Genomic DNA, 15,162 nt, shown 5'->3' with positions numbered 1-15,162 from the left:
TAGATCCTGGAATTCTTCAGGCCAGAGCCTGCAGAGCGAACGCCAAAGTCTTTTCGATGCTTTAGGAAGCCCTGTGTGATCTGACCTCTGTGACTTGGTCCCCTAGACCTCTCCCCCTTGCGTACTGAACTCTAATGGTGGGGTTGGGATCAGAATGTGGATTGACCCAAAAGGTGATAAAGTGACTTGCTGTTCCCCAAATGTCTGGCATTAGGTACTTTGCACTACCTGCCACACCAGTCTAGAACATTCTCTTCTCTGCCATGCCTTTGTCCAAACATCACCTCCCCTAAAAAGCCTTCCACCACCGTCCTATTTAAAAAGTGTGCAGCCCATATCCGCACACTCTGACCCCCTCCATCCCCCTTATTCTGCTCTGCATTTTGTCCCCACCAGTCCCTTCAACTGCTGACATTCTCCATCTTATGTTCATGGCTCATGGTCTGTTCCCCTTCCCCCCCACCCCCCACTGGAATGTCAGCAGCACAAGAGCAGGACTCTCGGTCTCTGTCACTCACTGATGGGTCCCAAGCGCCCTGAAACGTCACCTGGCACCTAGTGGGCCCTTAATAAATATTGGTTGAATGGAGAAATCAATGTGCTGAAATTTGATCCCTACCTAAAGCTTCACATATGTTAGCAGAATCACTACACTTAACAATCCTAACAAGCCATCACTATGCCCAGTTTTCAGATGAAAAAAACTGAGACACAGAGAAATTCAAAACAAGGCTGTGACCACACAGCCCATAAAGTGGCAGAACCCAGGGTCAAAGTCAGATGCTTTTATTCCAGAGTCCGTAACTTACCTATGAGACACTGCCTGGACCTCAACAGTTTTATAGTTCAGAGGAGGCAAAATTAATACAGGCAATCTTTCAGTTACTAGTTTATCTGCAAGTTCCTCCGTGGAATCCAGCCTTCTGGACTCTTTCGCTCTAATCAAAGACTGAAGGAATTATGAGGGAAAAACAAGATGGAGAGGAAAGGGAGCTGATAAACGTATGGACTGGGAAGAAGGGCAGACAATATGGAATACAGTTTACCCCCAGTGAAGAATGTCCATAAAGAAAAACAATCAAGAAACATTTTAAGCACTTTGTGAGTAAGTGCTCACAATTTTTAACTCATGGCTCAGATGCACTTTCAGGTAAAATTAGAATGACTTTGAATGTCATTCACTATATATAACTTGAGTAGGAAAGTCAGTTCATGAAAGAGGCGACCATGACTTGGTTGTACTTTTTGTTCTCACAAGAGGTTATAGATGATGGTAATCAATGCTCATTGAATTAAATATTAAATGATACGCTTTTTGAATACTACCTGGGAAAAATGTATGAAAAAAAGAAAGATGGTTTTGTTTCTTTTTTTTTTTTTTTCTATTCTATGCACTGAGTATCTTTCTTTCTTTCTTTTTTTAAAGACTTTATTAAGGGGCGCCTGGGTGGCTCAGTTGGTTAAGCATCCAACTCCGGCTGAGGTCATGATCTCACTGCTCATGAGTTCGAGCCCTGTGTTGGGCTCTGTGCTGACAGCTCAGAGCCTGAAGTCTGTTTTGGATTCTGGGTCTCCCTCTTTTTCTGCCCCTCCCCCCACTCACACTGTCTCTCTCTGTCTCTCAAAGAATGAATAAATGTTAAAAAAAAAAAAAACATTTTTTTTTAAGATTTTATTTTTAAGTACTTTCTACACCCGACATGGGGCTCAAACTCACAACCCTGAGATCAAGAGTCACATGCTCTACCAACTGAGCCAGCCAGGCACCCTTGGATGTCTTTTAAGATATCAAGAGCAGATTGTTCTTTTAAAGATCAAGGTATGCTTTTAGCATAAAAATATATATTACGGTTTAAAAATCTCTTCTATAAATCCAAAACTGCCAAACTCAAAATAGTTTCTCAATACGTTTCAATTTATTTTGATTTCATAGTAGTTTAGGCTTCAGGTTCAATTAGTACTGTGATTTTCAAAATATAAACCCAGTGTTCTCAAAACTGATCCAAAACATTTCCTTTACATCCTCCGAGTCTACTGGCTTCAATGTTAGAAGCATCTCTCTAGATTTGTTGTGCTCTTTAAAGTAGTTTCATAACCACACTTTCTTAGCTGTGAACTATTTCCTGCTGGTGACATCACAGCCATAATATAACTGCCGATGAGGACTTGACCAGATTACCTTAAGTAAATAAGTATGTATAAACAGATTATCTAGCATTGTGCTTTATTTTAGTCCTGATTTCAGGGACCCATTGTTTTGAAAGGATCAACAATCTCATCAGTTGCCTGAAAGAAAAGCCCTTTCCCACATGCCACCTTGCATAATGGGTCAAAGATGATCAGATTTGATTTTGGAAAGGAAGTTAAGTGACATTACGGAAAGAATTTTTAAAATTTGAACGGAGGCATTTTAAAAATTCTGGGTATTTTCGAGGATATCTGATCACCTGAAACAGGTTATTAAAATACACAATGTTCTGAAATTGAATTTAAAAGTTCTGCGATAATCCAGGAGCTGTGGATTTGAAATAGGGACGGTCTTGGCGTTTAGTATGAAAAAAGCAGACAAGGGGAGCCTGGGTGGCTTGGTGGGTTTAGGCGTCCAACTCTTGATTTCAGCTCAGATCAGGTCTTGTGCTTTGTGGGATCCAGCCCTGAGTCACGGAACCTGCTTGGGATTCTCTCTCTCCCTCTCTCTCTGACCCCTGCTCGCTCTGGCTCTCTCTCTCTCTCTCTCAAAATAAATAAACAGAAAGAAAAAAGAAAAAGAAAAAGAAAGAAAGAAAGAAGGAAAGAAAGAAAGAGAGGAAGGAAGAAAGCAGATGAGACGAGGAGAACATTTCCTTTCCATGCTATTTTTACTAATTTGTGTTATTGGGTGATCAGAAATCCTTACTTAAGGGATTAGCCACTGTTGTACTGTTTTATTCCGGTGTTCCAAGAATTCCTTTGGAGATTAAAAACAAATCCTTGGAAAAAGGATCCAATTTTTTTTTTTTAGTCCAAAATTACTTCTCGGGACACCAGTGCAAAACATCAGAAACGAGCTAATCCCTTAAGAAAGGGATATTTGATAACTCAATAGCACAAATTAATTGTGAGAATACTCAGGGAATCCAAATGCATTATGATTAATTTAATTCTTAAGAAATACATTGAATAATGTAGTTAATCCCCATAAATGTAACCTAGTGGAGGGAAGGTGGGAGTTGGTGTTCTTGCCCTCCTTTGATTTTATAAGCCAATAATCAGCCTGTAGTTCGAGAAGCACATTTTGCCTCCGCAGTGCTACAGTCGACACAGGCATCCATAAAAGGTTGTGTAAGTGTATAAATGTATTGCAAAGGCACACGTCATTTTCAGTGTGGAAATAGACGGAAACAGGTAGGCACTGATGACTCCTACGACCCAGTCTAATAACCTCTCCTGTAGGAGGACGACGATGTTCTTCTGATAAAGGAAAAGCCTTGTGTCCCAGAGAAAAGAGCTTGTCTGCGGAGCACATTTAAAGCTGAATGCGTATATTGCCTTTCACGGACCTAATGACTCATTTTATTTTTTTTTCCCCAAGAGGTCCAGAGTTACAAAAGCATTATGTTGTAAGTTGCAGATTCCTCATTACAGAAGTGTTTTATGTTCTGCAGCATTCGGATTAAGCTTCTCCAGTGATATATATGTTTTAAAAAATCAGTTACCAGGTCTAGTTTGTGGCCTACTTGGCATGCTTCAGCGAAAGACACTTAGCAAATAAGATTGGTAGTTTGTCACCTATCTTAAATAATATCTTAGCTCCTTATACCACGCAGCTTCTTTTCAAACAAAGACTGTCAATGGTTTCAAGCCCTTTTCAGTAAAAGCATTAGCCGACCGAAGTTAAGTGTAAAGCAGTCTGGAAAGGCACTGTAGGCAAGATGCTGTTCCTCTACTGAAATTAAATACAGACAACCAAACCGTAAAACCAAATTTTCGTCAGGTCAACAGCTAGCTGAGTGTTCCGGATAAGTGACTTCGGAGGATATGGGCAATTCTGATGGCTTGTCCACGGAATGGTAACCTCAGAAGGAGCACGGACCATAGGGTATCTTGCAAGCTGCGTGCAGCTCAGACACGAGTTTTTTCTGGGGCAGTCACAACCGAGTGCTGACTGGGAAAAGTACAGCCCGACTTTCCTGTCTTACTACCACCTCTGTCTGTGTGACCTCATGGGACTAAGTCAAAGTCCTTGTCCCTCCGTCTGTCCTCTGAAAAACAGCCATTGTCCGTTTCATTCAGATGTCCTGAATGGCCACCCTGTGCTAAGTTCCACAAATATGTAATTCGCGGTCCCGTCCCAATTCCAGAGGAAGTGGCCATCGAGTTGAGGGGGGCAGTAGTGAATCACAGGAGGCGAAAAAATAATACACATTGACATACCACAAAAGGCAACCGCAAATGACTACCGAGCAAGCAGATAGCTAAATGACAGATGAGTGGATCAGACAAGAAGCCTTTATGTAGGAAGTGACTTGGAGGTGGGCAGGACTGAGACAGGCAGAAAGGAGAAAAAGCTATTATTACACTTCCGTATTGGTGTGCCCACATACCACGCATGTGCATAAAGAAGGAGCCATATAAGGGGGCGCCTGGGTGGCTCAGTTGGTTAAGTGTCTAACTTCGGCTCAGATCATGATCTCACAGTTTGTGAGTTCGAGCCCGAGTCAGGCTCTGTGCTGACAGCTCGGAGCCTGGAGCCTGCTTCAGATTCTAGTCTCCTTCTCTCTCTGCCCCTCCCCCACTTGTGCACTGTCTCTGTCTCTCAAAAGTAAATAGATATGAAAAAAAGAAGGAGCCATATCAAACACACTTGCTGCTCTCCCTTATCTTCTATCCTCGTTCCCCTTTTTTGCGCTCCCAAAAGGCAGAGTGAAGATACAAATGGTCTGGTCAGAGCCTGGAACAGAAAGGAGACAAACAGGGCTACAGCCCAGAACGGAAACTGTGTAAAAGGGTCAAGCCCGAGGCCCGTTCCCAAAGGCGGCAGCAAGGGAACTAGAGCAAGGGTGAGTGCAGGTTCTGAGCCCTCCCATTCCTCACCCCGGCCTCCCCTGAAGCACTGGCAGGGGGTAGACCAGCAGTCTGGCAGACCACACCTGTCTGGGGGGAAAGGGGAGGCAGAGTCCGGCTGGCTGGCTGGCCGAAGGAACAGAACGGGCTCGGAGGGAGACCCAAACACTCCCCAACGGTCTCTGCCTCTGTCACGGGTTTCAGGCTCATCGTTGTTGATTTTCCTTCAACAAAGAGGAAGAGCCTACCATGTGACAGGCGTGGGGCCTTCTTCATTCTCTTCACTCCGACAAAAGAGACCCTGGCTCCGAGTAGAACAGCACTTAAGATGGCAGCCGTAGGGGCGCCTGGGTGGCCCAGTCGGTTAAGCGGCCGACTTCCCCTCAGGTCGTGATCTCGCGGTCCGTGAGTTCGAGCCCCGCGTCGGGCTCTGTGCTGATGGCTCAGAGCCTGGAGCCTGTTTCCGATTCTGTGTCTCCCTCTCTCTCTGCCCCTCCCCCGTTCATGCTCTGTCTCTCTCTGTCTCAAAAATAAATAAATGTTAAAAAAAAAAATTTTTTTTAAAAGACGGCAGCTGTAGCAACTGAAGGGCCCAAAAAGGGTCCTGGGCCATGGCTTGCTTTGTGTTTTTTTAGGTATCGGTTGATTTTGTGCCACCTATACCTTCTTTATCATCAATGGGAAAAGCAACTGGTGCTTCACAAGCTTTCCGAGGTATTTTGAAGACGAAATAGCTAATTCCGACAGGACTGGGGATTCTTGAGAGAAAAATGCGTTAGATCATGAGTATGATCCTATAATATCATGGGCACTTGGAGCCTCGGGTCACCTCTCTTCTGCATCCCCAGAAAGCACACCATTAAGTATTACAAAAACGTCTCATCTTAGATGCATCTAGTTAATCATACAGGGGAGCCAAAGCGTATGCAAGACTCCACAAAAAAACCACATTTACTATCCCGTGCTCGTGATTTTAAGCTGCTACAGGCACAGCGCTCACTGATACCCTTCCCGCTGTGACCCATGGCTTTGGCAGGAGAGAAAAAGGCCCTCTACTGGAATCGGTTCGTTAATACCCTTCCAAATAAGCAAGTCAAAAGCAAACAATGACACCCGTTAGCGAGCAGATAGCTAAACCAGGAAGTTAAACATTTTCTTAGTACTTTCTTACCAAATGAACAAAGAGGCTATAACAGGATGCACAGCCTTGAAAAGCAAGAAAATTCTCGCACGTGCTACAACACGGATGAACGTTGATGACATTATGCTAAGGAAAGTAAGCCATTCACAAAGGACAAACGTTGTGCGCTCCCCTCATGTGGGATACGCAGAATCGTCAAATAAATTCATAGAGACAGAAAGTAGAATGGCAGTTGCCAGGGGCTGGGGAAGGAAAAATGGGGAGTTAGTGTGTTACAGGCACAGAGTTTCCGTTTGGGAAGGTGAAAAGGTTTGGGGGATGGACAGGGGTGATGGTTGCCCGCAACGTGAATGTGTTAATGCCAATGAACCATACACTTGAAAATGGTTAAAAAGTGGGTCGGTTCAGTCAGTTGAGCGTCTGGCTTCGGCTCAGGTCATGATCTCACCGTTCGGTTCGTGAGTTCGAGCCCCGCGTTGGGCTCTGTGCTGATAGCTGGGAGCGAGCCTGCTTCAGATTCTGTGTCTCCCCCTCTCTCTCTGCCCCTCCCCTGCTCGCGCTCTGTCTCTCTCTCTCAAAAAAATAAATAAACGTTTAAAAAAATGTTTTTAATGGTTAAAACAATCCATTTTAGGGGTGCCTGCCTGGCTCAGTCGGTGGCCATACATTTCCTGTTCTCAGGGTCGTGAGTTGTGAGTTTGAGCCCCGTGCTGGGTGAGAAACCACTTAATTTTTTTTTTTTTAATCTTTAAAAGAAATGATACATTTTAGAGTATGTATATTGTACCACGATTTTATAAAAGAGAATGCAATGGAAATGTACAGAATGAGATGATAGGAAGTCTGGTATTTGCCTCCAAATAAGAAAGTGAGAAGGGGCGTAAGTTAAGCAAGGGCAAACTAAAATTCCTGCCAATTCTAATTGTTAGAGCTGAGCGATTAGTACGTGGAGGGTGTATACTGTTTGTATTCTTTTGTTTATGCTTGAAATGTTCCAATAGGAAAAAAAAAGCTTAAAAAAAAAGAAAAGAGAAAAGCCACGATGTAGAGCATGATCACAATTTTGTTTTCTTTGAAGGATTACCTGCATAGAAATGCATAGAGCTGTACTGCATAAGCATGCATTGGTTTGGGGGAAAAAATGTAATATATGTGAAAGAAAAAGAGTTGTACAAGTAATGGAATAACACCTGACTGCACAGAATTCTAGTACCTTCAGAAGGGGCAGCATGGAGTCTGTCTCTAGCCCTGAGCTGAAGTGTGGAGATGTGGTTGTGGGGCTCGGGGGGGGGGGCGGATTTCTAAACCCTGGAACTCACCATGCAGTTGTCCCTGGTTCCTGCCCTCCTGCACTTCCAGAAACACACACACACACACACACACACACACACACACACGCACATTTCTTCTGTTAGCTCCCCTTCCCCAGGTTAGATTGATGAGTAGAAACTACTAAGCCCTGGGTCGACCCCTGGGAGCAAGGCCAGTGACGGCAATCAGCGGGGCTCTGCCCCAGGCCATCTCTCAGCAAAGAGCCCAGACACTTAGGCTGGAGAGAGTCTCCTCCACCCACCCCCAGGCCAGGCCCCTTTAAAAGGAGCTCCAGAAGAGGCTTCAGTTGTGGCTCTTTACATTATAATCAGCCCAAGGCAATGAAATGGTCTTGATGTGCAAATTTCACGTTGAACAATGAATATTGCACCGAACATTTTACATGTACACATACACACACACACGTAATGTTAAGTCTTCTGCCCTACCACTTATTGATTTCACGGTCTCCACGAAATAACAATGTGCTGGTCATCCAAGAAGAATCCTATGTTTATAAAACTGTACATCCACCACACCTAGGAAGCGCCGCTCACAGTATGTGGCTGTGAAGTGGAATAGAAGGGTAGGGGTGACGCACAGCCATTATTTAATGAAGAAGGGCAAAATCGCGGGACATTTCCCCTGACAAGGAGAAAAATAAGACCATACGGTAAACTGATTGGGAAGCTCCAAATAAGATCATCTCCAGGACAATAAACCCCAACTGGAAATTGACCAGAGCACCCCCCCCCCCCCGGGAGACATGCGGAGTCATCCTGAGGGTCGTGAGTGATCCGAGTCTTTGGTGTCCTGATTCCAGTAGGTGATCCTGCCTGTGTGGACAGGGACAAAACCACCAGAGAGAGATGTCGCTAGGTGGGGGGATATTTTCCCTATGTTAACATACATGTCATTCATTTTCCATGCAGACTCACTTTTTGCTCTTCAAGGAAGAAGGGCATGATGGGCTTGTCCCCTGAGTGCCCTTTTACAGTGGGTCCTGATCCGGGACAAGAATGCCAAACCTCCCACATCTTTATCAGCTGAGGAAACGAGCTTAGGTGCACCTAAAGGCTCTGGAAGAAGGTTCTTAGTGCCTGTGATAGCTTCTGCATCTGCTGTCCTTGGAAGTGTCCAAGATTGGATATTTCTAAGATTGACTTGATGGGTGGATGAGACGGACCGTTGATCTCCAAGAAACTCTAGAGAAAATAGTGCTGGGGAGCAAATTCTTGTGTCCCTGAATCTGGCCTATTACCAAAGAGCTTAAATGATCCTAAACATCTTAGGAAAGCTTTTCAAATAGAAAGGAAGAGGCAGTAACAACTATCACAGATCCCGCCCCTCCCCCATATTCTGGTCATATTTGAACAATATTATTGAGTTAAACACCTGCCTTAAATACCCCCCAGGGCAATGACCATCATCATTGTCCCCTATTCCGTGTATGAGGCTGAGAGTAAACTTCCCAATCACTGACCACATTTCTATGATTCTGAGATCATTCCAAGGGCTGCTGCCTTCTGGCACCGTAATGAGCTTGTTTGGGTCCCACGTTCCTTCAGACCTCCACATACCTGACAGAAGTAGTTAGGCAAATCACCCGGCCTTTCCAGGCTGAAAATTTCGCATCCGTAAAATGAAGGATGCTGGTAACTTCCAAGTCCTTCCCACACTCCCTTCCCCCTTCTACGATTCCAAAAATAAATATTAGATGCAACTTGGAATTTCCGAGAAGGAGAAATCTGAAACAACAGTTTAGCCTACAGAGCCCACGACCTGAGCCAGAGTCAGTCTTTGAAATGAGAAGTATGCAAAACCACAGGGCAAGACAGAACAAAAGCCCCTCGACAGCATGGAGCTGACCCAAGCCTTTCTTTCCTTCCACCCTTCACCCTGTCCCCAGCCTTCTAGATTCCCTGAGACCTTCCCTTTTCCTCTCCCAGCGGGTAGGTCCGCTTTCCCCGTACCCAGAAACCAAACACATGTTATTCATGGGACTACACGCCATGTGTCATTTGGCCGGGTTTTCGTTTTTTTGTTTGTGTGTGTGTGTTTTTTAATAAGCTGCCTTATCATTAAACCTCTTTCATTTCAACTTCTCTGCATCCTTCCAACAACTGTATAATGAGGATGCACATAATAAGAGCAAATGACTCCTTTTAAAACGCTGACCTAAAGTTCTAGTGCACTAAAACCAAAATGACTGGAGTCGGGCATATTAGCCCTTTACCCTTTCTATTTCGTATATACGTGGAAACAATTAAAGCCGGGTGGGTTGTGTTGTTTTTTTTTTTTTTTCCCAGTGTATTATCATTTTGTCTTCCCCCTGGCCTTTTCCATCACATTTCAAAGAGTATACATAATATCAACTGCAGAGTCTCTCCTGTTTCCATTCTCTTCCCTCCTTTCCTCTTAACAACTGTCATCCTTTTAAGATTAGCCAACCATGGGCTATCATTATACCCCAGCAGTGCAGTGAGGTTGGGACAACGGCCACAAACGAGAAGAAAAAAAGACAGACAGAAAAAAAGGGGGGAAAAGTTGGGGGGGGGGGCAAGGGAGGCGTTTAAAGCTCCTCATAAAATTAAATCTTAGATTTCAATTCTCCCTCATATTTTATTGTCTTTTCTTTTCTTTTTCCTGTGGTAAATGGTAATTAGAGTCAATAATCTTTTGCTGAGAGAGCACCTTGTCCTCACAGTGTTTATATCATCATCATCAAAGATCTGCCTTAAGGCCCTGGCGTGTTAATAATTTAAGGTGTGCACAGCCTAGTTATAGCAGGAAGCCTAGTTATTGAGTTTGTAAACCAGCCGATGATTTATGGGAACACCTTGCATGAGTCATGCTCATTAAATAAAATACTTCAGTTTAATAAGGAACATGGGGTAAACAGTTCTTCCCGTTACCGGGTGAGTGTGCAATTGGAGATTGTTGAGTTTTGTCACCGAGTTCACCAATGTCATTTTGTCTTAATTGTGTTAGCAGGGGGGAGGGAGGGAGGGTTGCGCGTCCGCGTGCATCTGTACGCGCACACGGTGTTAACGCTGTCCCTCCTAGAACTTTCCCCTGAGAGACTGTATCATGGAAGCCAAGTCCTCTGATGGAGAGAGAATGTTAAATCTCTCTCTAAAAGGCTACTAATTAAGAAACCAGAAATGCTCATGGAAATAAAATTACAGGAAAAAATCAATATATGGTTGTTAAATGTAGCCTGCATTCAAGAACCATAACCATATTTTACTGTTAAACACTACGGCTCACTCATTAGGAATTCCTAAGCAGACTGAGACAGCAAAAGCCAAACCTGGCATCCTGCTCTGTTAAAAGGAAGTGTGCACACAGGGTGTGCTTTTTCTCTTTAATGTCCCATGTCTGAAGCTTTGCAAAAAAAAAAAAAAAAAAAAAAAAGGAACAATGTTGTTGGATGTCGGTGTGGACCGTTTCCTGACCAACACCGGTCCCGTGACCACCGGTGTTTCTTTCACACCGAATTGGAGCCTGACATTGGCGCTGACACCCCCAAGTCCGCGCGTCGGGTTTCGCGGATTTCTGTATAAAGTGAACTTGGATGTTCGGCGTGTCAGGTGCTTTCCAAGAGGGAAAAAACGAAAGTGAGGGAAAGCGTCCTGAACGTGTGTCTCCTTCACGTTGCTCGCAAAACTCCCTGCACCTCCGCATCCAGTCTGGTAAACTCTGGGGCGTTCCCAAACGATACTCGAAAATGTTTCGTGTTTTTTGAAATCACGAAAAGAGCCTCGGTTGCACTCGTTTAATAGCCCAAACAAAGTCAGTGGTTTTTCCCAGCTTTCCTTAGAAAATAGACCTATCCCGAGAAAGAGATGCCACCCCGAGGTGGTTTGATGAGTGAGTAGGTGGACTTTGTGGTTTCTGTTCTGCCACCGAGGAAACGGCTAATCTGAGCCTCAAATTACAGTGTTTCCGTCCCAGGAGCCCTACCTGGTTTGGGTTTGATGTACAGTTCACAGGGCTGTGGACACCGTCGGGGGAACGCGGCTCTCCTGTGCAGAAACAGGGCAATGCTATCCTTAGCTTCCTCAAGGAGGAGAGCACCTACGAGCCTGTCCCGATTTAAATCAAGTTTCACTTTTTGCTTTTAGAGCGTGTAACACATATTCCCTTTCTGATCCGAGAGAAATTATGGGATAATGCAAAAGAATGCACAAGGAACACTTCCACGGGGGACATTTCTGCAGAGTGGCCTTACCACCGTAGACATGTGGCAGCAGATCTTTAGTTGACCCTGCGCATCAGAAATGACCCTGTTTCAGGGCACCTGCGTGGCTCAGTCAATTAAGCCTCTGACGTCGGCTCAGGTCATGATCTCACTGTTTGTGGGTTCAAGCCCCGCGTCAGGCTCGGTGCTGACAGCTCGGAGCCTGCAGCCTGCTTCGGATTCTGTCTCCCCCTCTCTCTGCCCCTTCCCTGCTGGTGGTCTCTCTCTCTCTCTCTCTCTCTCTCTCTCAAAAAATAAATAAACATTTAAAAACATTTTAAATAAATAAACAAATGACCCTGTTTCCCAAGTATACTCAATTTTATTCAACCGCAACAAATGAACAAGTCTTGCCTTACACACCTCTCGTCTAAGACCTATTTTATACCTTTCCTCTCTGTACACAGAAATCTTCTATAGAAAAGTAGTTTCCAGCAGAAACACGTTATTCAAAACATTTTAAATTCCAAGTAGCCTCGTGGGCATTTTAATAAGTCACATTTATAATACAAATCAGACTGTAAGCTTCCAGCAGGCCAAAAATAGGTATTTGTATTATTTTCCATATTATATTTAGCAGTGTCGTGTAATTAAGTTCTTACTAACTAATGATTGCGTTAACAGGACCCACGCTATTATCTCATGCCCCCAGGTTTGGTACAGTTTCCCTTTCCTCTAATGGCATACAGCTCTGGTTTACACATAAGTTTTACAAATTCTGCTTTGATTTCAGAAATGTTTTTTTTTTTTTTGTAAGAAAAATTAAATAGCTGTGGGTCCATTAAAAAATCTCCCTGTGTCTGGGCGCACGCGCGCGTGTGTGTACGTGTGAAATCTAATAATCTCACTTTAAGGCAAGGAGACGGAGGCCACTGAGATGTTAATAAATATATCCAGGGTCATATAATTATTGATTAGTTTGGTTCTCTTGAGAGTGAAAATATAACTGTCATCCTTGGTGTTCTTACAATACTTTTTTCCCTTCCTTCAGAACCTCAAAGCTCTGGGGTCATTTTGCTTCTCACCTGCTTAACCTCAGCCTCCCTGGAGAGGTAGATCCCTCAAAGGGGCGAGCACTGTCACCTCCATGGTGCCTGTGACAGCTCACAAAGGGGGCAAGGTTTCCACAAAGGGCTTGGGGAACAAAGCCACCTCTCGTGTAACTAGCCCACCTGGTAGACAGAATCCAAGGTCAGTCTCTGTTACCTTCCACTTCATCATAGGGTGAATTCCGTTTTGCTCCCTAGAAAGGTCTAAGTTTCTGCTCTTACGGTTCCACGGATAAGCATCCTCAAATAAGAGCAAATCATGAGCATTCTGGAAAACACTTGTTTCTCCAGCTGACGCTGAGTGTTTCAGTATAAAGCATTTGACATGAGTCCCGAGCCCACACACTCCCCCACAGGCCACCTGCCTTTGACGTCACTGGGAGCTGGGCCTTCTTGGAGATGAAGGCAAAGATAACATTCGCAGAGGCTGCTTTGCAAAAGTCAGCTTTTCTCTCTGATAAGCCAGAGACCCACGGAGCCAATGCTCTCCCAGGACATCCTTCTTGCTGGGCTTTTCTACCAAATCCACCTAAATCAGTCTTTAAGAAAACCAGGGGAGCTGCTCATTATGGTCCCGTTCACCACACCTGTCTGATAGCATCTCAGCTACTCCCTTCAAAGACAACACAGGACAGTCATTTTTTTTTCCCAATGCCTCTGTTCCCATACAGTGTGTTTTACTCACAGTGCCAAAATGTAAGCACAAATTGAAAACAGATTGCTTACCCGTGCCCAAAGATAAATATTTACTAGCCAGCAAATGCAAACCCGGTGAGAGTCGACTGGTCCAAAACGCAATCCTCTAAGAGAGAGACCCGTTTCTGAAGGGTGCGCCTTCAGTGTTTTCTGACCTCATTCGCTCTGCAAGGGGACACTTGGGGACACCGTGGCTGAAAAGGGACCACGGTTGCACATGATTGCCCGGTTGCCGAAAAGCAGCAGCTACCACGCGGGGAATCTTTTGCATCATTCCGGAAGCTGAAAGCAGAGCTTATCTCTCTCTAGAAATAAAATCAGAGAGAGTCCAGCGGGGGTGGGGGGAAACAGTGGCGAGGAGATAAAATCTTGAGAACGCTGGAATGAGGAGTTCTCTTTTCCTCTCTCTACTTTGTTGTGTGTGGATGGCGGCTGCTGGGAGCTCTCTCAGCCACCCTGAATGTATAGCTGCCTTTCGTGCCCCAGGGCCACAGGAGATATTTTACTAGAGATGCAATCAGCTCTAACCAATCAGTAAGAAGGGTTAATCAGCTGATCGATTGGTCCCTGAGCAGCCGGGACCTGGCTCCTCTCTGACTGGCTCTAGCCTGGCCTTGGGGCAAGAGGTTGGGAACTTTTAATTATCCGCAGCAGCTCCCACACTGATTGAATGGTCAATGGGTTTACCACTGAGGCAGCACCACTTGAATAATAATAGAAAACCCTGTGAATGCTGGCGAGCGCAAACAGAGGGCCAGAAAAGGCACTTGGATCTGCAGAATGCACGTTAAGACGGGTTAATTGCCTGGCAGCAACCAAAATTCAAAGGTCTGGAAGATGTTTTCTCCCAGTGTGGTAGGTGCCGGGGAGAGATCAGTGAGATGGCATTTTCTTGTGGGACTCTTCAGCCGGTGACCATTACTGGCTACACATTGTTGCCCCAGGACAAAGGAGAACTCGCTTACCCTGGTGGTTAAAAAATGATCACTGGAGGACATTTGTATTTTGACATTTGCAGGCAACTGTCAGGGCTTAATTATTTTTCATTGTGAACTTCCTCTAAAAGGAATAATCTTCCCCACTTCCACTCTACAGGATGTGCTGATTGGGGGCGGGGGGGGGGGGGGAAGGGGGAGGAGGGAGGTTTGGCGGGGGAAGCAAGATTACATCATGCCAAAAAATATAATGCTCACACCCAGGGTTTTTTTTTGTTTTTGTTTTTGTTTTTTTTTGTTCTTAAGCCTTCCTCAGCTTTCTGGTGTGAAAATCCTTTACATTGTCCAAACAGAATAAATCACTAATCCAATAACTCACTGTGGTAGTAGTCTCATCTCTCCTTTCCTGAGAAAACAGTTCATTCATGATGGTTCCTTTTTCCCTCAAGATAAAACCAACAAGTGCCTCCGAATAAAAACGCTATCTGTGTTCAAATCCTCTGAGGGTGAGGCAGTGGAAACGAATGCCCCAGAAAGGGCAAAATAACCAGCCAATAACTCTATGCGCTGGCAGGGAGGCTAGCAAAAGATGCGAGCAGTTGCATGGAGCTGCTGACAAGGATACGCGTGGGGTCAAATTGAAAAGAAAAGAAAAGAAAAGAAAAGAAAAGAAAAGAAAAGAAAAAGAAAAGAACAATCAATTTGCGAGGCTGTCAAATAAAAGTCAACAAGAATCCCTTTCGG

This window comes from Prionailurus viverrinus, chromosome B2 (genome assembly GCF_022837055.1).
Source record: "Prionailurus viverrinus isolate Anna chromosome B2, UM_Priviv_1.0, whole genome shotgun sequence".
Classification (NCBI taxonomy): domain Eukaryota; kingdom Metazoa; phylum Chordata; class Mammalia; order Carnivora; family Felidae; genus Prionailurus; species Prionailurus viverrinus.
The sequence above is the reverse complement of the archived record's forward strand: the minus strand, read 5'-3'. Positions refer to the sequence as shown.